General features: G+C 36.2%; 1 long non-coding RNA gene across 1 annotated transcript in view; it reads left to right on the plus strand.

Moving 5' to 3' along the window:
- LOC137248927 (uncharacterized) overlaps nucleotides 1–25,365 on the plus strand; it is a 192,449-nt gene extending 167,084 nt beyond the window's left edge. The window contains exon 3 of the long non-coding RNA XR_010952217.1: nucleotides 25,269–25,365. This is a non-coding gene — a long non-coding RNA (uncharacterized lncRNA). The remainder of the gene's footprint in view (nucleotides 1–25,268) is intronic.
- The last annotated feature ends 655 nt before the right edge of the window (nucleotides 25,366–26,020 follow it).

Consider the following 26,020-nt stretch of genomic DNA (forward strand, 5'->3'; position numbering starts at 1 on the left):
CCAACCAATAGCGGCAGTGTGCCGACGGAGCGCTATATCAGTGGCGAAAACAGAGTGATGGGATTGTCGGTTATTACGCAGAGTTGAAAGGTCCTGTAGTCGGAGGAGCAGGAAAGGTAGTTATGACGCAGGGTCGAAATCTCCAGGAACTTTTCAATTGCGGGGTGCTATCATCTCTAAATTGGAAACTACGAGGATTTGAGCTAGAGCCAATCGTTCGGCACTCTGCATCAGGGTGGAAGGTGAAGTTGTATCAACCTGAACTGCGTTGGCTGAGGAGTGTGCTCTTAATACACAGTGGCTGGGCCCTTGAGCTCAAACATCGGTATAGGGCGGGGCCAGAGTTGAGGGGACTAGTTCAATTGGTCATAAGTTGGTAAGCCCCTCGCATCTTGGTCCATGGGAAGATAATCAATGGTTACGGTCCTTCGTCTGTGCCATAATAATATAACTCTCATTCAGCCAGTAGTACTGCCGCACTAATATAAGGTGCCGAGAGATTGTTGTGTCAGGCCTGATTACTCTGATACGGAGCGAGGAGCCTGCATGAAGCATGCCCATAAGTTTCTTTTCATAACATGCTCGGTTCATGAAAAAGTTGACTCGAATATGTTTCTTCTTACATGTTTTATGCACTGAACAAAAGTCAAAGGGGTGGCCTTTCCTGAGTTTTGGTTAATAGGTGGAGAGTTCATCTGGTGTTGGTAACTCAAGTCAGCTATAGTAAATAGCTTTGTGTAAAATAACCATGCCCTTATCTAGTTACTACTCTTATGACCTTTCAAAGGCTAATATTTATGTGTAGTGCGGCTTCTTAACCAGAAGCATGGTATAATGTGTCGGCCATTGTTGTGGTTTTTACTGCTTTCATATTGCTACGTTGTCATGTGTATGTGTGTGTGTTTGTGTTGGGTATGTGTGGCTTATGGCATAACGGTGTTCGTAATATAGGTACTGAGCTAGCGTCTATCTGTGATAGCGTGTAAATTGATGTTGCTAAATATAAAACTGTCTTATTAAGCGTAATAGTAAAAGAAAAATGAAACATGGATTAAATAAAAAAAATGTATCTCATAAAACATGCTACCACAGCTATTATTTAACTAGAGTTGCGATATGTCGGATTTGTTGGATATTTTCAAGAAAGTTTTAAATATTTCTTACATACAACTGAATCAAACAGAATGGTGTGGTTTTCTAAATAAAACTTTACGTTCGATCTTATTACCCATATATCAGGACAGGCATTTTGAGGGACTTATTACAAATGACTTTAACATGCAGGAGGAGGAATTTACTTCTAAAATATACGAAGTCAATCAGAGTCTCGAATAAGAATGTGCCGATTCTTTTATTTGATGAGAAGCACTTCTTACACAAACACACAGTAAGACTCTATTGTTTCGACTGCAAATATGTGCACAATAAAAATTGCGAATTAAGTTTGAGCACAGAACTAATGTGTTCTGCTTTCTCTGAATTCAAACCTACAATTTGTATACTAGATTAATGTTAGTTTGCCAGAAATCTCAAGTAGTTCGAGTGCCATATAATGTTCTACGAAATATCATTTTCTTTTCATTACTAGTCACTACCCTGCAAAAAATAGCGCGACTAATCCTAAGGAGAAGGGTCTCCGATTGATCACTTTTGTCTACATTGGGCCATAATTGATAACCTCTAATCCCTTTTGTGGATGGTAGCGTGCTCCGCCTACCACACCGTATGCCCTGGGTTCACACCTCGGGCAAAGCAACATCAAAATTTTAGAAAAAAAGTTTTTCAATTAGAGAAAATTTTTCTAAGCGGGGTCGCCCACCGGCAGTGTTTGGCAAGCGTTCCGGGTGTATTTCTGCCATAAAAAGCTCTCAGTGAAAACTCATCTGCCTTGCAGATGCCGTTCGGAGTCGGCATAAAACATGTAGGTCCCGTCCGGCCAATTTGTATGGAAAATCAAGAGGAGCACGACGCAAATTGGAAGAGAAGCTCGGCTTTAGAGCTCTTCGGAGGTTATCGCGCCTTACATTTATTTATTTATTTTAATCCCTTTTGGGTACAGTTGGGATTAGTCAGGTTGAAATATATGTAGCCCATTTTAAGAAACATAAAAAAAGCGGCAACGAAGTGAGTTAAATAAAAAAGATTAAAGGTGATTGATTCGAATTATTTAAGAAAACGAACCTAAATGACTTGGACCATATTTTCCATTACCGTCGACACATATCTCTTGGAATTAGTTGGCGACTTAATAATTTTTTTTTACATAGATATATCTAAAAATTTTTTGAAAGCTTTAATATTGCCTGCAACATGCGATTAGTCTTGGTTGAGTCCGGGATGAGTTGCAAGGAGTATGCGGCTAGTGCCAGTTTTGGTCACATAGACCAATCACATTTTTTGCAAGGTATTTACACCGAATCATACTGAGTGACATACTAGTCTGTTATGCATCAGAATTGTACCAATCAACAAACTAGTCAGCCTCTGGTTTAGAGGTAGGTATCTACCTATCTATAAATATTAATAAAGAAAGTCGCTAAATATCGTTTAACGCCCATCATTTCACACAGAATGCTCTGATTTCAAGACGGTGTTTTGTATTTGGAAGCTTAGCTACTTGGGATTGATATTTTCAATATAATTTAAACGGTCGTGGAAAATTGTCAAAACGCAGCAAAAAATCCTAAAATTTTTATCTACACAGCTAAGTATAACTCAATAACGGATGGATCGAATTTGTTATTTCTTCGTTCTATATAAAAAAAAAATGTATTCCTTTCTGCGCAGACTTGCTTTGAGTGGGACATTTACCACAAGACATCATGCGTTACATACATTCAGGTTTAATTATATCGAATGGTGAAAAAAGCCACAGCAGGAAACGCAATGAGCTATTCAAAAAGTAGCTAGTATATGAACTAGAATTTCGTCTGACTAGTTTGGCTTTTGAGTGCAGGGTATTGCTTGAAAAATGAATAAATTTGATCCAATGTTTGCTCTGGTGATTCTTTGTCAAATCAGAGAGAAAGTCAAGCTAAGTGAGATTGTGTTATTAATTTTTTTTTTTTTTTTTTCGAGGTATTTCCGGTTTGTTATCGATGAGTTATCGGTTTATTAGCAATGGGTTATGGGCGCATTATCCGGCCAAATTGACATCGAAAATTTAGAAAAAAAACGTTTCAATTAGATTGTGCAACCATTCTGAGTGTATTTCTGCCATAAAAAGCTTTGCAGTGAAAATTCTTCTGCCTTTCAGATGCCGTTCAGAGTCGGCATAAAATATGTGTGCCCTTGTCCCACCAATTTGTAGAAATAATTAACAAATGAACACGACGCAAATTGTAAGGGCGCTTAAGTCTCTGCGGAGGTTATAGCGAATCGCATTTATTTTATTTTTTAACAGGTATGTCAACGACGGCGTATATACAATTTATCGATTTGTTTTCAAAGTGTATTAAATTTGTTATCGAGGTCGTAGCGAACTGATAGCTTAGTTATTTATTTCAAGGTTATCGACATGTTACTAAAAAGTTATCGATTGTTATCGAAAGCTATTGATTTTTTATCGAATCTTTTTTTATCGTTTATTATTTAAAATTATCGGTTTGTAACCAAAACGTTATCGATATGTCATAGACTTATTTTAGATAAGTTATCTTATAGTTTTCAAAAATTATCGATTCATTATCACATAGTTATCGAATATTTATCGAAAAGTTATGGATTTGTTATACAAATTTATAGATTCAATTTTGTAAAATTAGCGACTTCTTAACGGAGTGATGCCAATTTTTAGGCGATGATCATCGATTTGTTACGAAATAGACACCCATAAAAATTAATCGATAAGACTACAGACCCGTCCTTTAACAAGCCGGTAAGAAATCAATCCAAAGCCGAATATAATACCAACCTACAACTCGACGATGATAATTTTATACCGATAACAAGCGCATAATTAAACAATGACTGAACGGTATCGGTTGCTATCGACAGGAAACCGATTAAGCTCTTCTTATAAATTTCGAAACTATTTGCTTCGGGTTAAATTGTCTCTGTTTTGGTTTAATTTTTATCGCTGAGCGAGTACTAGTTAACTAAAAAATTTTACTTTTCTAGACATACACCGGTATTATTCCACGAGTACTTCGCAATCACGGCTTTTTTCAGTACCTTTTTCCATAAAACGCTTCTACTCCTACGACTTATTACATGCAAATAAAGAGGAATGCAAAGGCTCACGTAGTGCATTTTCATTTCATTATTGCAATCCAATGAATGTGAGACATTATTATATTTATTATTCCAGATGGAATTCATTCCTTAAAATCTCTGCCCAAGTTAAATGAATAAATATCCTATGCTTTTTATCGCGCACATACATAGCAAAAAAAAGGGTAAACTTATTTATGTTTTATGGTTAATTTTTATTTTTCACATTGTCCTTAAATGGATTTGAAGAAAATATTTCAATTTGCCTCAATCGCTGCTGCTGTCATGATTCCCTTGCAAATAGCAGAACAAAGAAAGTTTACTCAATAAAAGTGCATTCATATTTACATATTCCATCTTATGCTCAATAACTGCATTTTCTTTGTAATCTCAATGTTTCTGTTATTACATATTCGGAGTATTAAGCTGCCTTTATAATAAATCTGCAATCAATATTATTTATATATATTGACTTCCCCAATTTGATGCTTCTAAGCTTCTGTGCTCTTTTATTGTTTATGAAGCTTTTACTGTTGTCTATGTTGACAGCACTCCCTAGCCTGTCATATGCCGATGGCAATCAATAAATATTCCTGTGAATAAACACGAATACATACATGCATGCATACAATATAAAACCTAAATATTAATACAAATATTTACTAACACATGTACATCATTTTATCGGTAATGCAGTAAATCTTTCTAATAGCTTATCTTTTATTATGCAAAATGATAATTTGTTAGTCAAAATGTTTGCTCGTTTAGGGAATTTATTTATTGTTTTATAGTTTAGATTTTACCTAGATTTGTTATTGAATATATTAATGATTGATATATGGAATATGTTGGATGTGCTTATTAGTTTGTGTTTCTTTTTTTTTAATTTGCAATAAATTTTATTTCACATTAGTTATAAGAAATTATTACGTTTATTTTATATAAGACTAGAAGATCCGGCAGACGTTTTCCTGCCCTAAATTTGGCCTATCTGCATACATTTTAATAAGCTTTTACCGTCTGACTCTGCCCTCCCCCCCTCTTCACTTTTTTCTAATCCTCTAATCCTCCCTACGTCTTTTTCGCTTCATCTATCTACATCTTTGTCTCATTCTATCTCTTTCTCAATCTCTTTCTCTCTTTTCTCTTCTCTCAATTCCTTCTCATTCTTCTGCATCCCTTATTACCTTTCCCAGAGGGTGGTATGTATTTTATTCCAGTCACAGTCCCACTCCGAGTCTCAGTCCCAGTCCTAGTCCTAATCCCAGTCCCAGTCCGTCTCTGGATAATATATTACTCTGTACTAAATCACTCATCAACAGCTTACATTTGTTTTCCATATTCTATAAGCACATTCTAGGGGTACTCGGGTCCACGTTTCGACCTATATCTCGAGACCCTGTACGTCGATCGCAACCAAACCTATATAGCTACCACCGCGTGAGGTTTATGCCACTTTTGTGAAAGTTTGACAAAATCAATCGACGCACAGTGTCGCCTCTGCCGTTAAAGCATGGCAAAAATCAAAAAAATCGTGAAAGCTTTCGCTAAATCTAATACATGTTTCTAATAGAGAATTTTCCTGGGATCAAGAATATACAACTTTTTTTTCACAGAAAATTATAGTTTACCAGGTAGAGCCGCTCAAATGTGACCAATTTTCAACATTGGGAAAAATTTGAAAATTTTCTTCTTTTTCGATGTATTTAAAATTGTTTTGTGAGTAAAGAGGGCGGCCGGTTGTCGTTTTCTTGTATAGCTATTAAAGATAATTTAATTTAGGATTGAAACAAAAAAAATTTTTTTTTGTAAAAGCTGGCGGATATACCTGTTTTTCGAAATGCCTATTTTTAGGCCCTTTTTAAAATTTGATGGAAAAAATAAAAAAATGTTAAAATATGTGCTCCGTCAAATTAACAGTAGTTATTTTTGGAATATTCAGTTACCTAAATTCATAATGTCTACCTGCGTCCAGCTGCTACTTCACTTTTTACATCAAATAAAGTTAAACAACCTTGGGCATAAATACGCGCCAGAGCAGGTATATATAATTCAGTACGGCCGTAAGGTCGTTTTTGTTATTGGAACTTGTTAACAACATACGTTTTTTTAGTTACGAATTGTATACCTGAAATTAATTTTAATAATTTGAGTAGGTATATAAAGTTATCCATCATACAATGCACATTATCATTCGTCTTTTGAAGATTAAGGAACTAAGTATTCTGTTTACTTAAATAAAGTGAATAGTATTTTTAAATATAGTTCACAGTTTAATATTTAGTCAGATACACTCGAAGCCAATTCTAATATGTATCTAGAAAACTCGAAACTAGTTGCGGGGTTTAAATCTACAAAGTCAAGACGGGACTTCGTTGAGGCTATTATGAGAGAATTAGCGAGTGAAACAAGCATTAAAGAAAAGGAAGGCTGGAAGAAAAAATTGGTTTACAATACATTATGATAGAAAGAAAATGGAAGGACGGCTATCGTAACAGTGGCTAGCGGACAAAACGCCTAGCACGTCAACCAATCCAACTAGAGGGAGACCAACAAAACCCATAAAAGAGTGTTCTACCTACGCAAGGAAAAGGAAGCTGTCTGATACCAAAAAAGCTATGGCCATCTTTCAGAAGCACTGGCTATTAAATATAAAAAAGACGAAGAAAACGTGAAGTCTCATACAACAGCAGCAGTTGCGGTAGCAAGTCCAGTGCGACTGATGAGGATCAAAAACAGCATTCCCACACCACCAAATGCGCTACCTAGGAAATACACTCCCGAAGAAGCTTTGGCGCTGTTTATAGATCTCGGTTTAACGAAGAAAAAATATATTATATTGCTTAAGCCATTACTGCAACGTAATGCCGATATTTTACCCGGATAGAAAAAAATTACTCAAGCCAAGAAAGAAGCAGTTCCTCTAAGTCCCAAAATAACCGAAGTATCAGATAAAATTGAGCTACAAAACCCAATAGATCATACGTCTACATGACTCCTTCAAAGTTTTACTGAAGAAAAGTTGAAATCACTGCTAAAGGAGCTAGCCTTGATAACTAAGTGGGGCTGTGATGGATCATCAGGACAAAGCGCAAATAAACAAAGAATAAATGTAGATGATGACCCAATTACAGATAGTAATATGTTTATGGCTTCTGCTGTTCCATTACGACTAAAAGATGAAGCTTCAGAATATTAGAAAAATCCACATCCGTCATCAACTATATTGTGCCGCCCGATATTATTTAAATACGAGAAGGAGTCTTCGGAACTCATAAAAGCTACAGTGAGTGATATAAAAAATCAAATTGCCATATTAGAACCAACAATAATTGAAATTGAAGAGGAGAATGTTATTACAATAAAGCATGATTTTCTTCCAACAATGTCGATGGAAAAGTTTTGAACTTAATAACAAATACGACATCTAAAATGTAATGTCCAATTTGTAAGAAGAGCCAAAAGGACTTTGAAAATCTTGATGATTCAATAACTGACGAACTAGATTTTGAGTATGGAATATCTCCTTTGCATGCTAGGATAAGATGTATGGAATTTGTTTTGAAGCTGGCTTATACACTACCGCAACAAGGAGAAGTATTCAACGACAATACAACATGTAAGGAGAAACAAAACAGGAGAAAAAAAAATAACTCAGGATGCATTCTATAAAGAGATTGGCCTTAGAGTTGACTGTCCAAAGTATGGATACGGAAATACAAATAATGGTAACTCCTCAAGAAGATTTTTTGAAAACGATGAAGTGACTGCTCGGTTATAGATTGGCTACATTTCGGTAACAAGTACAAAAGGGTAACTTCACCAAGGCCATATGTAGAAACAGTAACATTGAATGTGGAATCTTCGAGCGAAGTCCGAATGAGACAGTACGGGTGCCAATACGAGGCTCTGTTTTAATCTCTCTCACTTCGTTCGTCATGCCATATTTCTTGATCTTGTTCTTAGTGAGGCAGTTGTACAGTGCGGCTGCAATTTTGCCATAGTCGTAGATAAAATTTCGGTACCAGCCTGACATTCACAGGAACCGTCGGAGTTGCTTTTGTGGTTTTTGATTTCAGAAAGTCTCTCACAGCTACAACCTTATTTACATCAGTCTTGATACACCCTCACCTCCACAGAGTCAAGATACCAAACTTATTTGTAAGAGAATTTACTTTTTTTCTACATTAAATGCAAACTTTGTCTGCATGCAAGCAACGCCCCAACCTTTTAAAGTTAACATAAATGAGACGAAATACTTTGAGAACACACTAACAAGTCATTTAAATAACAAGGATGGACTCACGTAACGTAACAGGAATGACTTTTTCCATAAGGGGACACAGTCATTACAGTCGGGATTACGGAAAATGGAGTTTTTGAATGGAATTTGCAATCCGTTTTAAGCACAAGTGTGTATTTTATGTTTGTTGTTTCTGTTGTTGTTGTTGCTGTGACGCTAAAAACATTCCCCGAAGGTTTTTGGGGAGTATTAGCGATATTTATAGCCCATGGCTGGATGTAGATCTGGAACCCTCTAGTAACAAGCACCATTAAGTTACAAATCTGACCGTCTCGAGAACGATTTAATATGACCACATTGAATCTTCTTGGACATCCTTACTTCCATGAGGAACTTGAGGTCGCCAGAGCCTCGACTGCTAAAGAAACAAGATGCGCCACGGGAAAGTGCGGTTAACAATTGGGTTGGAGAAGCTATAAATTGGGTTGGCTACCCCTTAAATTGTTTGTTCTACACAACTTCTTATATCATTTGGTTATTTTAGTTGCCTCTTACGACAGGCATACCAGCCGCGGGCATATTCTAGGCTGCCTAACCCGCTGGGGAGTTTGAATGCAGTCGCTTTTGCTTAAGCGCATTTTCAGTGTTAATTTTGGCAAATCTTTTTCTGATGCATTACAGAGCTTAATATTTCATGCAAAAGAAGACACTCATTTGAGCGTTTTTTTATGATGTGGCTACCACACTTACACTAAAACGATTTACAAAATTTTTTACTAAAATTGTAGTAGGCTTAATGCCATTTTGTTCCCTGAAAAGGGAAGTTAGTATAATAATTTATTAAGTTCTGTAAATATTACACAAAAAATATTATTTATTAATAAATAAAAACATTTCCGTGGACTCAAATTACGTTAAAAAATGCTTGCCAAAATTCCCCCAGCGCAATGCTCTGAATGGAAAACTGCTAGGGTGGTTCCGCTATTAAAGCCTGGAAAACCAGCTAACATAGGAGATCCTTATCGTTCGATATCTCTCCTATTAATTAAATCAAAACCCCCACCATAGGACAGTACGATGCGTTAGACCTATCAAAAGCTTTTGACACGGTCAACCATGCACGTTACTGCAACACCTGGAAGGGTCACCCCAAGTCTCAAAAGGTGGACCGCAAATTATCTGTCTGGTCGACAAGCATCAGTGCAACTCAGTAACTTAACATGCAAACAAAGAAAAATTAAGCAAGCGGTGTCGCAGGGTGGTGTCCTATCCACACTTCTGTTTAACTTCTAGATATCAAAAAAGATACCTTTGCCACCAGAAGGAGTCGATGAGCTTTGTAACAAAATAAACAGCTATCTCCCTGATCTATCCAGCTCCTGCGCTTCGCTAAACCTGGCATTGTCACCGACCAAATCATCGGCGATCTTATTTACAACATGGGCACGCCAAATGTCGACCTATTGAACATCCACGTCGATGGCATCACGCTATCGACTGCCTTACACCCTAAAATCTTGGGTATGACGTTCGATCAGGATCTAAATTTTGGAGAGCATGCAATGGCAATTGTACCGATAATCTAGGACTATAATAAAATCCTCAAATCTCTTGCCGGAAGCACTAGGGATAAAGTCAAAGAAACGTTCATGACAAAGCAGTTGGCTAGCTTGGCCAACCGATTGCATGCTACGCGTCCCCGTTGTGGTCGGTAAGCCTAAAAGTTACTCACTGGAAGAATTTAAAGGCCTGCCAAAATACTACCCTCATAAATGCTACAGCTGTCTTCTTATGTCCCCAGAACACCACCTACACAATGAGGTGAGAATACTCCCCATTAGGGAGAGAAATGAAATGCTTACCAAACAGTTTCTGTTGAATACCCAGACATTTGGGCATACCAACAGACATCTGATTGATGAGGCTACACCTCCCAGGGGCTTAGGTCGTCATCCCAGTAAGCATTTTGAGGAAATACGGCACCTGAGAACACAGCCGTATGAAGCAAAAAAGGTCCTCAGTGATATCCATAAACAGGCGTCGGATCTCTATGCCAGGAATTGCCTAGCGAATCCAGTACTTAAAGAAAACCTAGCAGAAGGGAGACGGAGAGTGCGAAAGCGCGTGTTACTCTAGCTCGACTTCAATCTGAGTATTGTAACAGGTTAAATCCTTGCCTATCCAGAATGAACCCTGACACACAAAATGTATGTCCTGCTTGCAATGTATCTCCACATCACACCAGCTATCTCTTCAATTGTAATGTGGAACCAACGCCTCTGATACTCCTCTCATTGTAGTCCACCCCTGTTGAAACAGCAAGTTTCCTTGGACTCCCGTTAATGGACATTATTGACAATTTGTGATTGGTCACACCTATTGGATGGGGCGAAGCACTGTAGTAATTATTCAACTTTATTGATTCTTTGAGAAATCCCACCTCACTTTTTAGAGATCTAGCACAGTATTTCTTGTTTCATTCTACCATCAAATTAGTTAAGGAAGCGGCAACACAGTTCCAAGACAAGCGTATGTCAACTCTTATTGCTCTACTCAAACCTTAGAATACAGTGTCGAACTCATCAATGAATTTTCGCACATACTCCGGCAGTAAAGCGTACAAAAATAATATGAAAATCACAAAATCATGTAATTATGTATTCATGTATGCGCACTTACAAATATGTAAATATACCTAATGGAAAATCATTCAAAAATTTTTCCAGTTATCAATTATTTTCGAACGTAACTACAAAGTTTTTACATAGAAGCATTTAATATCAAAAATCACATGATCAGAATCATATGAGAGTTCACAGAATTTCACAATAATTCACTTCTGGAAATTTTGATCCCATAAACTTTCGTATCTCTAGTATAAACACTTGATTAACATGTCAACAATCTGTTAACGAGTCAACAAAAAAATGCAAATGCAATTTCAACATAGCTCCGCAAATATCCACACTAGGGTGGGTCGATTTCTATGGCCGAAAGTTAACCGATATTGCGCCATCGATTTTTCGATAAGATTTGGGCTCAGGAAAAAAAGTTCCACTACGCATTTTTTTTACTTTTTTTCGACTTTGATTTTTAAAGGTCTTTCATGACCTACTAAAAAAATTTTCATATGAGTTTCGTAAAAAAAATACTTTTTTTTTGTAAAAAACTGTTATCGCCAACGTTTTTAGCGGAAATTTTTGGGTCAGAATGATGAAAAATGATGAAAATGATGAAAATTCTGCAATCAAATGAAAATTTTTTTAGTAGGTCATGAAAAAAACTTTAAAAATCAAAGTCGAAAAAAAGTCAAAAAAATTAAATTTCGCAGGTTGGAAAATTATTTCTTTGGGTATGCGTAGTGGAATGTTTTTCTTGAGCTCAAATCCTATCGAAAAATTGATGGCGCGATATCGGTTAATAAATCGACCCAGTCTAATCTACATACTAAAATTTTCTTGCAAACTATTTTCGTATATCTAAAGTATGTATGTATGAATTTATGCCAAAATGGCAACAATAATGCTGAAAATACTCAATTTTACCAAAGCAAAATCAAACAAAATTTCATTGTACGGATTCTACTTGTGTTTTATTTAACTTTTTGGAATTCCACTTTTAGGCAGGTGGTTTATTGTCTACTGAGCTGAAATAGTAGGCATACATTAAGCACTTGCAGACGAGTTCAAACGTACAAATAATTTAGGCTGAGCACCTGTGAACTTACATACAAGTATGTAGTAATATATGCATGTAGGAAGAAAAATGAGAAGTAGAGAGAAATTGAATTAAAAATGCCATTGTAATGTATTTTCGTGATGCAATTGTGTGCCACAAACAGCGTGTGGGTGTATGAAATGAAGTGCAGAGAAATCAATTACTAGTAGCTAGAATATCTGGTATGGAACTAGGATCACACTGAAAGGAAGAATTGAACTCTGTTCAAAAGCAGACAATTGTGTAAACATTTTAAATAAATTTAAGCTTTGTTTGATAAAAAAAAAAACACCTAGTGGTTTTGCAATAGAAATACGTTTTCAATTAAAACTGAAAGTATATTTCCAAACAGCGACCTAAATTTTATTCCTTTTATAATATAAAAGTCTTTCAGAAAAATACATTTCCGTGCATTTGATTTTTTAGTCTGTAAGAAAATAAAAGTTAAGTCCGCACTTTAATTTTTTAAGGACAGAATAAAAGTCGTGCCTAGGTTAGGTTAGGTTAAAGCGGCTGCCCCCAGAAATGTGAGGGACACACTTAGGCCAGCTGGCCCATTATGATACCACTGAGTGGGCTATAACCCTTCCTTCTTTAGATGTGTAAGATTTGTAACCAATTTGTCATTCTGATCTAGCGTAGAATATTTTCGATTTCCGCAGAGCCAAGTTATGCTAAGCAGCCGATGAAATACGTATTCGGACATGACGTACGTTTATTAGCCAGAGCAGAGCATCTACAGAGACAGTGCTCTTCATCCCGGCAGCTCCGACAAAAATCGTTGGTTGGAATTCCCATGCGTCCACCGTGTAGGCACGTTAGTTAGTCCGATCAGTGGACCTAAGGGGAGACGGTTGAGGTTAATGATGAACTTAATTCGATTCTCATTTATGCGAGGCCAGGTTTGTTTGGACACGTCGCATGTGGGTTCCAGCGTCCATCTGTAATTTTTGTTCTTGCTAAAAAAATGATGTTAGCTAGTATTTGCACGCTGCAAGAGGGGGGCAATGTCATTCAGCCGGCTTAGCTCTGTATATTCAGTAACATTCCTCGCTAGTTCATCAGTCTGGTCCGTCCTAAAACTATCGAAAAGTTCATCCAAATGAAACGAGTTGTTTTTTTTTTATATACATAATCTTTCGTGTTTCGCCAGATTGCTATAGAAAAGTATAAGTAGAATATTTTGAGAGTTGGTATTGGTTTTTCTATGACACATTTTTACTATTAGTAGCAACATTTTTGAAAATTCTCTACAGATTTCAAATCTAGATAGTGAGGAGAATCGACTGGTGAAAAATTCGTTTTATTTGGATCAGCCGTTCCATTGTTATAAGACCGAACTTTTATTCTATCTTCAAAAAATAAAAATCTCTTTTAACTTTTCTTCTTTTAACTTTTACATTCGTACTTATAATATAAAAGCCCCGATTTAACTTCTTTTGTTTGTATACTTTTTAATAAAAGTCTGAAAAACAAAAAGGATGCACGGATTCCATAAACTTTCATCCAGGACAAATTATTGGCCCGGACTTTTGCGAGAAAAAATACCCATTAAAATGTGTCCCAGTTTCAAATATGGTTCAATATTACAAGGTTAAAGTTGACTGCTTTTGTACTATAAATTTGAAAGAATTAAATAAATAAATAAATGTAAGGCGCGATAACCTCCGAAGAGATCTAAGGCCGAGCTTCTCTTCCAATTTGCGTCGTGCTCCTCTTGATTTTCCCTACAAATTGGCCGGATGGGATCTACATGTTTTATGCCGACTCCGAACGGCATCTGCAAGGCAGATGAGTTTTCACTGAGAGCTTTTCATGGCAGAAATACACCCGCCTGCCAAACACTGCCGAGGGGCGACGCCGCTTAGAAAAATTTTATTCTAATTTAAAAACCTTATTTCTAAAATTTTGATGTTGCTTTGCCCGGGGTGCGAACCCAGTGCATACGGTGTGGTAGGCGGAGCACGCTACCATCACACCACGGTGGCCGCCAATTTGAAAGAATTGCTAGCTATATTAACTGAAGTTATAGTTTCGTTTTAGAACTTAAATAAAATGTAGTATGTATAAATATTCATTAAGCGTGCAAAAACATCTACATCTTACGACCCATATCACCAGAAATTTCTTTTATCTCAAGTTTGAGTTATTTTCACGCTTCAATGAAACCTAAAAATTAAAGTTTACTTCCTCGAAGCACAGACAAATTCGCGTCTATAACAGCTACGAATAGCAACTTCATGTTAAACACTCCCAGCAGAGATGCAGGGGTGAAATCAGGTCGGTGCTTTGCTGCCGACAGCAGCATTTTCATACACATCGACGGTTATAAGCTAAATATTTGTGTTAGAAGAATTGTGTATTCAAAGGACCGATACCTCTTACTCTTTAACTGACTAATTGAACGTTGCAGTGGCTTCCAGGCAAAAGTATTAGCTATCAACATCGCCGCAGTTTGGATAGAAAAACACACTATAAATAACGAATACTTTATTTCAAGCGACAGCCAAGCTGCTATCAAATCACTTGGCTTTTACCCATTTAATTCTAAACTAACATTAAACTGACATCGATTTTTTGCAGGAATTGGACCAACACCCCTATGGGTTCCGGACACAGGGACACGAAAAAGCAGATTCCTTCTGACAAAGAACGCTAATGTACCGCTTTACCATGAGCAAGCGAATGCGTTAAGAGTAAGTCTACCATAAAGCCAACGATAGATGGCTACAAACCTTAAAACCTGAACAAAATGGGATCTTAAGAGATTCCGTCATGTTTAGGCCCTAAATAACACCTCTGCACTAAGTGGACACTGCCTTATTGATAAGTATTCAGGAAGGTTGGGACTGTACTTTCGTAAATGCTGTAGGAGTTGAAAAGATAATGAAGAGGAGAAAATGGTGGATAACATCATGCGCAGCTTCCGGCATTAAGTGGTGCCACACAGTGCTGCTTCAACCTTACCCAGCTTAAACTGAACTATTTTGTATTACGCTTTAATTGCATCGCATCTATTTAACCAGCTTTATTGTGATAACTAGGAATCTGTTTGCTTCGCGTCTCACCCATTTTGGTCGGATACTCTCGATGATAGCCAGGACTACTTTTGTTAAAGATCAAGACGAAATAAAAGAAAGATAGAAGGTTATAAGAGGGAGATTGTATAGTTTCGGTGCGCTCACGTCTAGCTCACTGAGACAAAGTATTAATTTATAACCTTTATGTAGTTGGTTCTGCCCATAACCTTTTACAGAGTCAGGTTTAGATTTCCAGAGCTAAATCGAATGTAAAAAAAATAACCTAGCCGAAGAAAACTAGACAAATGGGAATAATTAAGATTCTGTGCCTATTGGAAATGGAGAACTATAATTTTTCAAAAAGTTGCTGAAGTATTTTGAACTCGTTAAGCTTGGACATAAATATACCGTTTCGAGCTTAAGTGTATTCAAAAATACTAAAACCTAGAACATCGCGTTTCTACGCATTGCGTTGCTGAAAGCAACATCAATTTTATGAGACGATACAGAATCAAGTTGGCTATAAAAAGACAGTAAATGAGGTAGTCATTCCCAAACTGCGAAAGACAGAATAAACATTACCCAAAACCTTATTTACGTAGGCGAAATAACTTTACCTTAGAATTTTCCGCATCTAAACAGAGTCGGTTATCACAAATTTCGAAAATATTCAACAAGGCCAACGCGGCTTAGACGAGTGGATATTAATATACTGATACACAGAGAACACATAATTAACAAACAAGTTGAACAGAAGAGAACCAAGTTCAGAGCCATGCGGTACACCTGATGAAACAATACATTATCTGCACGCAGAACATTTGCACACGACTTTCTGAGTTCTATCTGCAAGGTACATAATCATAGGCTTAACTGAGCTAACATTGATTTCGAAATATTATTTGAGTTTTTCACATAGAAGGCCACATTAACTAAATCAAATGCCTTGAAAAAATCGGTACCATTATGTTCGTATAAATATAAAGTTTTCAAGCCTGTATATTGGCGTTATAACTAAGTCTTACTATTTTGCGTTTAAGTAATCAGAATTCTTTAGTAAAACAATTCAAAGTTTAATAGAAATTGAAGATACAAATCATTTTGGGTGGACATATAGGAAAAATTTACTACATGTGACCTGGAATCAAGAATCGACCCTATCGTGCGAAAATACCGTTTTTCACTTTTTGAGTGATTCTTATTGGAAATTTAACGCTCTTTCCAAGAGAGCAAACCGCAGATTTCTATATTTTTTTTTAATTTTTTCACAAATCGCATTTAAAGCCAAATTGGACCACAAATAAGATTTTTTGAAATATTTCGATCCATGCGCCACCTATCGAAGATTTTTTTCTTATTATTGCATTGTCGTCGGGTTATGAACTACATATATTGCAAGTTTCAAGCTTGTAGCTTATCGGGAAGTTACTTAAATTTTAATTACAAAATTCGTTTACAACGGCCGGCCGCTAAACAGAATCAAGCTAAACAAAAACTTTAAACGCGTTTTTCTCGAACATTTGTTTTCGCACAATAGGTTCGTTTCATGATTCGAGGTCACACATATATTCATTCCAAATGCACCAAAATTGTATTCATCCATAACCAGTTACTTTCTCTACCCATGCACTGATACATCTACCTAAAAATTTACGTGGAAATTTGCCAAAAATGTTCAGAATTTCCAAATTTACAGGTTGCTAGGCAGACACAAAATGCTTATGAGCCATTTTTAGAAATTTATTGGCATTCTTCTTCTATAATTGGTAGTTAGGTGAACAGTGATATTTAAGATAGAACTTAAATTGAGCATAGTTTTGTTTAAAAAAAAAGTAAAGATAAAGAATTGATATCATGGTTATAAAAGTACATTTTTACCGAAGGTTACAATGCCGTAAAAGCGGGTTACAAGGGCTTGATTAGCGCAATACAAAGCTTTATAGCAACGCAATTGTCAACCGCACCTAGCCGAGGGGAATCCTGTTACAAATATGAATTTATCATAAGCATATTTAGCTTGCGAAGCTCTGGCGACCCCACTTACTCATGGAACTAGGGGGTGAGAGAGCGGGATCATATAGAAAGTTTAATGTGGACATATTAATCGTTTCTGAGATCCCGCAATGGACCATCAACATCGATAACATTTCCCAAAACCTTCGGGAGTGTCTTTATCGTTAATACAACAACAACAACAACGTAGAAAGCCAAATCGATGAGTTAAATAAAAAATACGGTTCAAGGTTTAACATCCGTATAATCAAATATGCTCAAATTAGGTAGGTAGGTTGAACTGGCCGGTCCATGAGGACCTCACATAGACTGATTGAGTCCGTAGTTTTACCAGAAGCTTGTTTTAATGACCAAACTGAAAAACCCTATCAAAAACCAGGACCTATGTTATAAAATAACTCCGTCCTCTTAGCAAATACTAAAAGCTTCCTAGGACTTAAGCCACTTCCTGGTTCTAGATCTGACAACTGTATCACTCCTAATAGCTGGAGTCTTAGCCTGGCAAGTGCAGGGCACGAGCACAGAACGTGCTCGATCGTTTCCTCCTCCAAGTCGCACTTCCTACATCTGCTATCACTGACCAAGCCTAGTTTAAAGGCATGTGACGCCAGAAGGCAGTGTCCAGTCAGAATACCCGTCATGAGTCTACAGTCCTCTCTTTTTAATGATAGGAGCAACTGTGTTAGTCTAAGGTTGTAAGACCTATACATAATCTTCGACACTTTACAGCCCCGCGCTTGAACCCACGCCTTTCCCTCTTGGTCGATCATGTGCACCTCTCGCCTTTGCTTAATCTCGCACAATCTAATTGGGACATCTACGGAGCAAGCTTCAAGGGATGCGCCCTTTTTTAGCTAGTTCGTCCACTTTTTCATGCCCATTTATGCCCTGGGACCCAATATAGATGTATGCTTCTCCCTATCCCGATTCTCTCCAGAGACTGCTTACATTCAATGCTCAAATTAAACTATTTTCAAACTCAAAAGATAAGATCATAATTATTCTAAGTGATTTAGAGTATATATATGAAGAGATATCGGTACAAAGCCCTTTTTTGCTAAGCACTAACATATCTAATTTCAAGAGTCCTTCTCAGTATAAGGGCATCATTCTGCATTGCGACTCCAAAGCCCAGACGAACGACTTGTTTCTTGACGATTTCATCTAGCAATCACATTATTTATCGGACCCTACCTTTCTTACGTTGTGTCAAAGGAAAACAAAAGCATTTGTCGAATGATATGTAGCCACATCCAATTTGTTTGGTAAACTTATAAAGACCATTTAAGTGAGTCGTTATTTTGCTAAATCTTAGAAGGCCGGGAACTCTGAGCTGATTTGTTGACATTAACATTTAAAAACATTAAAAAAAAAATTTTAAAAAATAGTAAAGCGAAATTTATTTAACTAATTATATTTGCAAACTTCTCGATGACTTTTGGAGGAGTCAGCTTTGGAAGCTTGTCTAAATCTCCCCAGTTTGGCTAAGATCACTGCCAGAACTTGGATGCGGAGTTTTGAGTGAATGTCCTCGAAGAATATCCCTCCTATGAATGTCCTGTTGCTAAAATATACTCGTATTTTATGACCATCAAAAATGGTTCACGCAAGAGTAGACAAAACATTTCTGCATTGAAACCTGATCGAGAGGTCAAATCCAAAAATCTGTTCCTAAATATGAACATAATCTGTGTTCCATTGGTCTGCTACCGACTACAATAGATTTGCGTTTTATCAGTAGATCTTGCTGATGAACGTGGGAGTTACTGGAGCAATGGAATTGCGTTGTGGGTCAAACTTTTAAATTAATATACAGAGCTGATAGCCATAGCAGCTAGTGCTCTCTTTTTTTAGTCTTAAAATTCATTTTAAGCCTAAATACATAATAATAATAATAATAATAAATTAATATACAATTTCTCATTTCTTACGTTATTGTCAAGTTAAAATCAGCTGTTCTCGCCTTTTGTTATGATTGCTTAACATAATACAAAACAGGCCAACGGTTCGGCTCTGAGAGGAAACGAACGTTCATATCGTAATGGGCCTTAATTGTTTTGTGAATGCGGTTAACATGGTCAGTGGCCAGAACAGGTTGTCATAAAAGGTTTGGAAGAGTGTGCGATACTACAGCAGCTAGCACGAAAAAAACAATGGCAGTTTTTATCAAATTTCTCATTTACTCTTCTTTTTTTTATTTAATCGACATTTACCGCAAAAGGCTCTATAATTTTTGGAAATGAAACCAAACCAAAAATGTTTTCGAAAGAATTACATATTTTGTAAATAATGAATAATAACTCAACTCTTTATTCAAAATTTGCAAAAATGAGAATGGGCGTTTATCATCAATTAGAATATTTTGAATAACGAGAAAATGTTATTCATTATTCAAGAAATGCTTGAATATAAAATAACTTTTTATTCATCAATTAGAAAATTTAAAATGATGAATAATTTTTTATTTTTTATTTTGATCTGTTTCATTTCAAAATGACTCAACCCTAATTTGTTCCAAATATGAGCCAAATCGGACCACAAATACGATTTTTTTGAATATCTCGATCCTTGTGCCACCTAGCGGCCATATTTTCGTGGGTCGCTTTCTATTCTTGTATGTATTATGTGTTCCAAATATGAACCAAATCGGACCACAAATACGATTTTTGAAATATTTCGATCCATGCGCCACATATCGGAGTTTTTTTTCTTGTTATTGCATTGTCATCGGGTTCTGAACTATATTCCCATTTTCAAGCTTGTGGCTTTTTGGGAAGTTACTTAAATTTGAATTACAAAATTCGTTCACAACGGCCTTGCATGCGGCCGTACGGCCTGCCTGTCAAGTCAAGCTAAATAAAACCGTTTAATTAAAAGCGGACCTGTGTGTTTTATAGGCGTCCAAAGAACCCACGCAATCTTCACAATTTGATAACTCACAACAATGGTATTTGGAGAGATCTTGAAATATATTGACAGAGAAAAGGAAATAAGAAACTTACAACTTTTTTTTTGAAGTTTACTAAAATATTTAGAGTATGCAGTTTTTAAAGGTGTTTCAAATTTTCTTTCATATAAAACACAAATTAAAGGTCCTCGGTCCAAGTCCAGGCAAAGCAACATCAAAACCTTAGAAAACAGTTTTTACAATAGAAACAAACAAAATTCTAACCACGGTCGCCCCTCGGGAGTGGTTTGGTGAACTCTCCGAATGTATTATTGTTTTGAAATGCCTTTCAGTGAAAATTCATCTGCTTTGCAGCTATCGTTCGGCGTCGGCATAAAATATCCAGGTCCCATCCCGCCATTTCTCAAATTAGAAAATAAGCTCGGCCTCGATCTCCTCAGAAGTAAAAAGCGCCAAATATATATTTATTTTCTAGCTGTTAAAAGAAAAAACAAATGAGCGCGGCGCGATACACCTTCTAAGAGATTTAGACCGAGCTCATCTTCCTATATTCTTCGTGCTCCTTTTAGATTTTGCTAAATTGGTGCGATCCCATGTTTTACGTAGCGCCAAACGGTATCGCAGCGGCAGAAGAATTTGCACTCAGAATTTTTTCATAGCAGAAATACATTCGGAGTGTTCGCCAAGTGACTGGTGAGGGGAGACCAAGCTTAGAAAAACTTTTGCTTTACTCGAGACTTGTTCACAGGATATTCATTGCGGATTGGATTAAAAAAAATTAATTATACATTTTATGTACCAAATAGCGTCCTAAAAGGAATAGCAACAAAAAAGAGCCAATTTACAAAGCGTGTAGCGGGGCATTTATATTGCCGAGTGGATAGATGCATCTGTCTTAACATCAGTACGAAGTACGAATGTTGGGGACTGCGAGTTTAAAACTCAGCTCCCGAAAAGCTAGCTGATGAAGAAGAAAACTTGAGGAACATGTTCTAGTAACCATCTCCGTGTGTAAATTTTGATACGTTTTTCTAAAATCAATAATAAAAACAATTGTATAAAGCAATAAACCTGTCTCGCTTTTAACATATATATATTTTTTTAAATGTAAATAAAATAAAATGTTAGTCCAAGAAAACTTCCATCATAGAAAAATTCTGATACACATTTTAAAAAAATTAGTCCTGTAACATTATAGCTCAAAACGTGGCACTGTATTCCGATAATTTATTTCTTATTAACTAATTTTAGTAAATTTTAACTTACCTTCCGATATTAAACCGTAGCTCCTAGTTAATACGAAATGTTATTCAGACTGACCCCACGTAATGTGTTTCGCATTGCGTTGTTATTTAACGATGCTGAGCTGAAAATTGAAATTTAATGATTTATTTATGAATATCGCTAAGAGGTTAAAATTTGTATAGTTGTAGAAGTTCAAAAGTTTTCAAAAAAGGGGCGTGGTAACGCCCAGTTCTAATATAAATAATTTTCCAAATGTTATTGGCTATAAATCAAGAACTGTTTATGTTTGCACCATATAATTGGGCATACGGATTACCGTCGTCAGGACCATGACCATTTTTACAAAATAATGAGGAATTTTTCAAACACATTAACTATCAGATTTAAAAAAAAATGTTTTAAACTAAAGCGCTTTTTCAGAATTTATAAGAATATCTGCCACGTCCTCAGATATTATTGCACGAAGATATTATGAAAAACAAGTAAGGAAGGCTAAGTTCGGGTGTAACCGAACAATACGTACTCAACTGAGAGCTATGGAGACAAAATAAGGGAAAATTACCATGTAGGAAAATGAATCTAGGGTAACCCTGGAATGTGTTTGTATGACATGTGTATCAAATGGAAGGTATTAAAGAGTATTTTAAGAGAGATTGGGCCATAGTTCTATAGGTGGACGCCATTTAGGGATATCGCCATAAAGGTGGACCAGGGCTGACTCTAGAATGTGTTTGTACCATATGGGTATCAATATAAAGGTATTAATGAGGATTTTAAAAGGGAATGGCCCTTAGTTGTATATGTGAAGGCGTTTTCGAGATATCGACCAAATGTGGACCAGGGTGACCCAGAACGTCATCTGTCGGATACCGCTAATTTATTTATATATGTTGTACCACGAACAGTATTCCTGCCAAGATTCCAAGGGCTTTTGACTTCGCCCTGCAGAACTTTTTCATTTCTTCTGCTTAATATGGTAGGTGTCACACCCATTTTACAAAGTGCAGTCATAAGTTCCTGAAGATGACTTCAGATTGAAGTCGAAATATTGGCAAGTCCAATCATTCGACAAATCTATATACATTGTTTAAACACATTTGCTGTATTTTACCAAAGTTTTTTTCTAAAGTTATATTTTGCGTCAATAAACCAATCCAATTACCATGTTTCATCCCTTTTTTCGTATTTGGTATAGAATTATGGCATTTTTTTATCTTTCGTAATTTTCGATATCGAAAAAGTGGGCGTGGTAGCGATAGTCGGATTTAGGCCATTTTTTATACCGATACAAAGTGAGTTCAGGTAAGTACGTGAACTGAGTTTAGTAAAGATATATCGATTTTTGCTCAAGTTATCGTGTTAACGGCCGAGCGGAAGGACATACGGTCGACTGTGTATAAAAACGGGGCGTGGTTTCAACCGATTTCGCCATTTTTCACAGAACACAGTTCTCGTCCTAGAATCTAAGCCCCTACCAAACTTCACAATGATTGGTAAATTTTTGTTCGACTTATGGCATTAAAAGTATTGTAGACAAATTAAATGAAAAAAGGCGGAGCCACGCCCATTTTGAAACTTTCTTTTATTTTTGTATTTTGTTGCACCATATCATTACTGGAGTTAAATGTTGACATAATTTACTTATATATGTACAACCAACCGTTATCCAATCAAACTTAATATACTCTGTGAGCTCTGCTCAACTGAGTATAAAAATAAAAAGGCAGAGGGAAGAGTGAATAAAAAAACAAGGAAATGGGGAGAGGGGGAGGGGAGAGTAAGTGGTAAAATCTGCTTAAAAGTTATGCAGATAGACCAAATCTAAGGCAGAGCATCTTCTACCGGGTCTGCCAGTGTATATATAAATACAAACACAAATTTTAGAGAAAGGTGCAATTTAAATCTTATTTTGTTGTTGTTGTAGCGAAAAGGACACACACCGAAACATTTGGGAAGGTAATCGATGTTGATGGTCCTTTGCCGGATATACATAGATTCGGTACGTTCCGCTAACAAGCAACATTAATGTGCTTGCCCGACTATCTCGGGAATGATTTAATATGACCAAATTGAACCTTCTAGACCACGCCCCCCCCCCCCCATCCATGCCCTAGTTTCGTGAGGAACTACACGCATATTGGAAACAGGTTTCGCCTCGCGTAGGTGTGGTTGACAATTGCGTTGCTGAAGCTATATATGAAACCCGTTCAATCCTTCAACTTAAATCTAAATATTTTTCCTCAAATTTAATGCGACTCAAAGCATACCCATTCTGCAATTATAATAGAAAGCACGCATTTTTTCGTGAAGCATTTTAATTATATAATTATGCACGTACCATGTACACATACATATGCACTAAATTTTTGACGGATGGATACTTCGAAAATATTCTCGTTATTTTGGATTATATAAATTAATTACCTGTGGTTAGACTACATGCGGATTTCCCCACCTATGTATTTGAACCGCTGTATATTTACAAACACGTACACAGGCAAAATCTTCACAGCTATAATTATGCAGGATTAAACGAATGTATTGCACGTATATGTATTTTAAATTTGACTTCGTGTATGTAAGCATGATAAATGGTCGAATGCAAAATACCAAAATTAAAATTATAAGCTAAAATTAGAAAACTCATTTTATGTTTTCCTCTCACTATCACGTGGATTATGAATTCTATAATGTAAATTAGTTAATTTGTTTGATGGAGTTGTAGGTAAATACATTGTTGAAATGGTTTATATGGAATGGCTTTATATTCGAAAAAAAAAAAACAACGATGATGAGTTAGAAACTTTTTTTGAATTTGCTTCCTATGCTTTGTCTGCGTATAGCTCGTACAGCTCATCATTAAATCTTCTTCGGTACTCGCCATCGCCAACGCGTAGAGGTCCATAAATCTTTCAATCTCTTGATGTCAATCTATGAGAGGTCTTTATTAATTACCCTTGTATTTTCGCACTATGGAATTTTAATTTTTTGAACTAAACCTAAAATGTATGGCCCAAGGAATTATATATGGAAACTAAACTATTAGCATAAGTGCATCATTTCTCTCAAAGCTAACTTTAACTGTTATTGCTTGCTGGCACAAATATGTATAATACTTCCTATCATTACTTATAGCAAATCTTATTAAGAATTTCAATAAAGTTTGCCTTTGTTTTTTTATCTTAGCTAATTACCCTTCTACAATAAAATGATTTTCAATTAGATATGTGTGAAATCTCAATCAAATCTTCACCTCGCTTTGTTTAGCCCACTTGCTTTAAGTGATTGCTATCAATAGCCCGCATTTAATCGGTATAATTGTATGTAAAGTAATTTGTATGAAATTGATTTTAATTTTGAATTGATTTCAAATCGGGTTTTGATGGCTTTGTTTTTGATGTGCTGATATTTATCGCTCTTTTATTGTTATGTGTTTGACTGTTTGTACATAATTTATTTCTATTCTAATAATAAAAAAATACATTTTATAGATAAGCGTGTCAAATTTCATTACCATACATCGAAAAGATTAGTCAAACGGTTTTGAGGTTTAAAAAAGGCACAAATACTTTTTTTAGTTTTACAATCTATTTGGTTTGATAACATAAGATGTAACAGGAGTCAGATGTGCTAAATTAAATCCTTTCTGACATGATATTTCATCTTTAAGGCAAATCTGTGGTTGGATTTAATAGAAATAAGCGCATTTCGATTGGTTGAAGAGAACAAGTCTCCAACCCGTGCGTTCGCTTCTTAATGTACCGCTTATAAAAAGGGAGCAGCTAATTTTTTTTTGCATTGGAGTTTTTAAATTTTTTTCTCTTTTTTTATTAATTTTTTCTTATTTTATTATATATTAAATATATTTTTTATTATATTTTTTTTTGTTTGTTCTCATAAATACTTGCAGGGTGTTATCTCCCGATGTCATTAGTCGAGCCGGCCGAGGAGGCCTACATTTGAATCCACGCCTATATAATCAATTCAATTGTTGCGCTCCCCGAAGGTTTTGAGGCGTGTTGTCGATATTGCTGGTCCTTTGCCGGATACATATCCGATACGTTCCGATAACAAGCTCCTTAAGGTACAAACCCGACCATCTCGGGAATGATTTAATATGACCATGTTGAACATTCTTGGCCATTCCGCCCTCATCACTAGCTCCATTAAGAACTTCGGTCGCCAGGATCTCACCTACAAAGGAAACAGGATTCACCACGGGTAAGTGTGGTTCACAATTGGGTTGAAGAAGCTATGTCCTTGAAAGAGTTGCACAGGCTGTGTACTTTGAATCATTTAGGTATGTTTTTAGTCACCTCTTACGTCAGGCATACCTGCCGCGGGTATATTCTAAACCCCCTCTACCTGTTGAGTGAATCAATCAATCAATATAATCACTTCATATGAAGGTGGGGTGTATTCAATCCTACATGATTATTTCTAATTTTGCAGAGGCCTTGCCTCCATCGCCAAAATATGCCATTACTATTTGATTTCTACTTTTTTCCTTCTGCGGTTGGAAAGGCGGTGTACCAACTCTGCCTTTTGGATGCCTTTATATTGCCTGATTGCCTTTTCAAGCTTTTTATCTACTTTTTTATGTCTGATTTACGTCGCACGCCCTATGCAATTTTCGTTAAATTCAACATCTGCCTCTCAAAA

Source organism: Eurosta solidaginis, chromosome 4 (genome assembly GCF_040869045.1).
Source record: "Eurosta solidaginis isolate ZX-2024a chromosome 4, ASM4086904v1, whole genome shotgun sequence".
In the NCBI taxonomy this organism is placed as follows: domain Eukaryota; kingdom Metazoa; phylum Arthropoda; class Insecta; order Diptera; family Tephritidae; genus Eurosta; species Eurosta solidaginis.